The following is a 4,908-nucleotide window of genomic DNA, read 5'->3' as shown; positions in this document are numbered from 1 at the left end:
AGGATGACTTGAGGGTAATTTATGGGCTAATTTTCATTTTTGGGTGAACTAAACCTTTAAAGGATTATATCAACCCAAATAAAAGCTTCACCAGATGTTTATGAAAAACAAACTTGTAAAAGATTGTTAATCAACATGAAAAATATGCTAGCTAATTATTTAATTAGAAGTTAGGTCTCATTCTAAAAGTAACCCATCTATTACATCCCTTCCGTTGAAACCAAATAACTGTGATTTTATGATGCATTGTTGCATCAATAAGAAGAGAATTATAATAATATAAATTAAGTTCCAAGTAAAGTCACCTTTATTTATATGGCGCTTTTAACAATGCAGATTGTGTCAAAGCAACTGTACATCATTAATTAGGAAAATAGTGTGGCAATAATGCAAAGTGACAATAGTAAACACTCAATTTTCAGTTAAAGGCAGTTCATCATTGAATTCAGTGATGTCATCATCCAGCTCAGTTCAGTTTAAATAGTATCTGTGCAATCAAGTCAATGATATCGCTGGAAATAAAGTGTCCCCAACTAAGCAAGCCAGAGGCGACAGCGGCAAGGAACCAAAACTCCATCGGTGACAGAATGGAGAAAAAAACCTTGGGAGAAACCAGGCTCAGTCGGGGGGCCAGTTCTCCTCTGGCCAGACGAAACCAACAGTTCAATTCCAGGCTGCAGCAAAGTCACATTGAGCAGAGGACTCAACTGGTTCCTGTGGTCTTGTCCCAGTGGCCGTCTAGGAGACAAGATCTTCACTGGGGATCTGTATCTGGGGCTCATCTAGTTGTCCTGGTCTCCGCTGACATTCAGGGCTGTAGAGGTCCTCTCTAGGAGCTGATCCACCATCTGGGCTGGATACGGACTGGATCTGGTGGCTACGGTGACCTCGGAATAAGAAAGAAACAGACTAATATTAGCGTAGATGCCATTCTTCTAACGATGTAGCAAGTACATTGGGTGTTATTGGGAAGTGTTCCCGGTTCCGGTTGTCCTAATTAATGCAGCCTAACGATCCTTTAACGGATTTGAACATTAGAAATGTATTAGTGTGTTATGTGTAAGTAAAGAGATGGGTCTTTAATCTAGATTTAAACTGACAGAATGTGTCTGCCTCCCGAACAATGTTTAGGTAGGTTATTCCAGAGTTTGGGCACTAAATAGGAAAAGGATCTGCCACCCGCAGTGGATTTTGATATTCTAGGTATTATCAAATTGTATTATCAGTTTTGAGAACGCAGCGGACGTGGAGGACTATAATGCAACAAGAGCTCGTTCAAATACTGAGGTGCTAAACCATTCAGGGCTTTATAAGTAATAAGCAAGATTTTAAAATCTATACGATGTTTAATAGGGAACCAGTACAGTTTTGACAGAACCGGGCTAATATGGTCATACTTCCTGGTTCTAGTAAGAACGCTAGCTGCTGCATTTTGGACCAGCTGGAGTTTGTTTATTAAGCGTACAGAACAACCACCCAATAAAGCATTACAATAATCGGGTACACTTTACTTGAAGGGGTGTGCATAAGACTGACATGACACCTTCATAATCATGACATGACACCTACATAATTATGACATGACACATATCATGAATATGAAGGTTTTTTATGCATGTTTATGACAACTGCCATTAAGTGTCATTTGCTCAGTTATGTAATTTTTAGTGAAAAGCTGACATTGTTTGAGATGTCTTTGTTATGGGCTATCGTTAGGGGTAAGGGTAGGGGTAGGGTTAGGTCAAATAATGTCATATTTGCATTAAAAATGACATAACTGAGCGAATGACACTTAATGACAGTTGTCATAAACATGCATAAAACCTCCTTCATATTCATGACATGTGTCATGTCATGATTATGAAGGTGTCATGTCAGTCTTATGCACACCCCTTCAAGTAAAGTGTTACCCAATAATCTAACCTTGAGATCATGCATGCATGAATTAACATTTCTGCATTTGACATTGAGAGCATAGGTCATAATTTAGATATATTTTTGAGATGGAAAAATGGAAAAACCGTTGTACAAGTGCACAACCAAAGAGAGCACTAATCACTATAATGGTACGTTCCAACAAAAATTGTTTTTTTAGGAAAATCAACATCAATTTATGAAGTCAGCTTATGTGATGCTCTCTTAAATTTTTCAGTTGTATTGACAATTCAACATTCAATATGACTTTGGGAAACAAGTGAATGCAACTAGAGAAAGTGAATTGCAGAACTGGAGGAAATGAGTGAAAAGTCTATTAAGAATTGCCCTGCCTCAAAAACTCCTTTCCTCTTCTTATTCTTCTTCTGTTGTTTTGTTGTACATTAGCAACATATTAGTGCACTGCTGCCTCTCACTGGTGTATTAATGTAATTGGTTCCTTTGTGGCTACTTGAATATTTTGAATAAGCATCACTCAAAGGAGTAAGTAAATTGTTTTATTTGCCTTGAAATTAGCTGTAACTTAATAAAACCTAGTAAGTATAACAACTAAGTAAAGATAACTAATTATATCTAAGTAAGGTAAACTACTGGATTTTACAGTGTAGGTCTCTTGAAGCATCTTGAAGATGTTGTCACAGTTCTTCTGGATTTAGTCTGTCTCAGTTTTTTCTGTTTCTTCATGTCATTCCAGACAGACTGGATGATGATGAGATCAGATCTCTGTGTGGAGCACTGGCTGTTGTCAGACTCTTTGTGCAAACAAAAATCTCCCCGGATTATTACAATTAATGGCAAAATGAATGTTTGGAAATGTAAACTGATATTTCCTACTGACACACCACAACAAAAGATAGAAATAACTGACTAAAAACCATTTTTTAGCTGGTGAAAATACTAGTTTTCTAATCATTTTGGCCACCACTGTATATGCTCTGTCATGAAACTCTAGATGGTGTGGGCTGATAGGTCCTTAACTGCTAATAATTGCATTGTTATCTAAACTGTGCAGCTGATTTTTGTTGCATCAGCAGCCAATGAGCTTGGTTGTGTCGATGTAGTGACACTAGGGTTCGCACTTGGGAGCCCCAAACATCTCTGATGCTTCAGAAAAGGTCAATGAGAATTGTTGAGTGGAATTTGCATGCCAGCCATTCTCCCATACATAGGGGTATAAAAGGAGATGGCATGCCCCACTTAGGTTTGTGCTGAGGAGCTGAGATCCCAGCCATTTCAACAGGCAGTGTTGTGGCAGGAGGGACATAACGTCCCGTTCCCTCCATCAGGAAACAGATGTTACAGTTATAACCAAAACGTTTCCTATCTGTCACTCACTCACTCAATGTTTTGCCTATATAGTGACACTAGGGGTCCCTATTCCAATACGAGTTTGGTGGTATAGATGCCGGTTGCTGCATGCCTAGTAGCAATTGCACTCATGCCATGTTGTAACTCTCCCAATGCCCAGAGTAAGTTAACTATGGTCCCTGTATTGCAGTGGCTTGAACTCAAAGATGAAATGGTTCACTTTTGGTGTGTCTTTCTTGACCTTTTTAATTAAAAAAAATCAAACAAACTGCAATGCAGACCCAGAGTTTATACTGGGGAATTGCTCTTTTCCATGTACAGGAAAAGAACACTGCAGAGATAACATGCTACGGGGGGATAGTATGTGGAGAATAAATCACATGGACTTACTAAGACTGGTAGGCGACTGTCACGGAGCAACCCCATGATCATGAATGGACTGTATGCACGTACACCATATCTAGCACACACACACATACACTGCATGCAGCATTAACACGGTCTGTTTGCCGGCACTTACACGGACCTAGTGATGGGTGCATTCGAAACACTGCTTCACAAAGCTTTGAAACATTTGTGAATCTTTTGTTTCGAATCAGTGTTTCGGAGCGCGTATCAAACCGGCCAGGTCACATGATTTTAGCAAACAAAGCTTTGTTACGTCACACTGAAACGTTTCGAAACTCCGATGGTTCGCCACTAGGGGGTGTTGATCTCAAAGTGAACCTTTGAACCACTTCTGGTTGCCCAGTTAATCATGTGACATGAAAACCCGCAAAATTTTACTATAAACATAAAGAATTCAGGGCCAGATGTTGTCACAGATGGCTATATAGTTAAACAAAATGTGTAAAGACATTCAGTACTTTCAACCTACAAATCACATCATACCCTAAAAATAACAAAATGAGCTAATTCACCTCCTTCTCCTGACTGATAACACTACTCTTGCCTGCTGGTCTTTATAGACAGCTCTAATGAAAACACTTAATTAATTAAAAAAATACATAAATAAATTAATTCATTAAATAATTAATTTAGTTCATTGTGTGTTAAGGGTTTGATTATACTTAAATAAAACACATAACACAAGCACTAATATTTAATAGTATTTAAGTGTTTATTATTTATTTAAAAAAATGGTATTTCTAAAAAAAAAAATTCCATTTGTTTTGTAAATTTGGTCTGAGTTCTTGATGCTTTTACAATGTTTTTACCAGCAGGTGTCGCCAGCATGTGCTGTTTCAAGTGCTTCGAAACTTAGAAACATGTCTCCTCTTTTCGAAACATGTAATTTCTCCCATCACTACACGGACCTGTATAATGCCTGTGAGTGTTCGAATGTATTGTGTATTATGTGTTTAAGATATGTGAGGGTACGATGTGTATTTTGTTTATTACATGTAGTGGATATACACACAAACTGTTGAGTAACAACATTAGCCGCTACATTGTTAATTCATTTTCATTATAAATGACCACAATACACATATGTTTGATTTAAAGTCTTTATTTAAGATTAGGTTACACAGTATAATAAATATAACTTACCTCTTGTAATACACCAGTGGCCGAACCTGAATTGTTTTAAACCCAAAAGTATTTAAGCATGGTGGACACACCGTCTGAATGGGAGAATTCATGTTGGGTATGACGTCACTTGGG

Source organism: Sinocyclocheilus grahami, unplaced genomic scaffold, assembly GCF_001515645.1.
Source record: "Sinocyclocheilus grahami isolate Dianchi unplaced genomic scaffold, SAMN03320097.WGS_v1.1 scaffold1538.1, whole genome shotgun sequence".
NCBI lineage: Eukaryota > Metazoa > Chordata > Actinopteri > Cypriniformes > Cyprinidae > Sinocyclocheilus > Sinocyclocheilus grahami.
The sequence above is the reverse complement of the archived record's forward strand: the minus strand, read 5'-3'. Positions refer to the sequence as shown.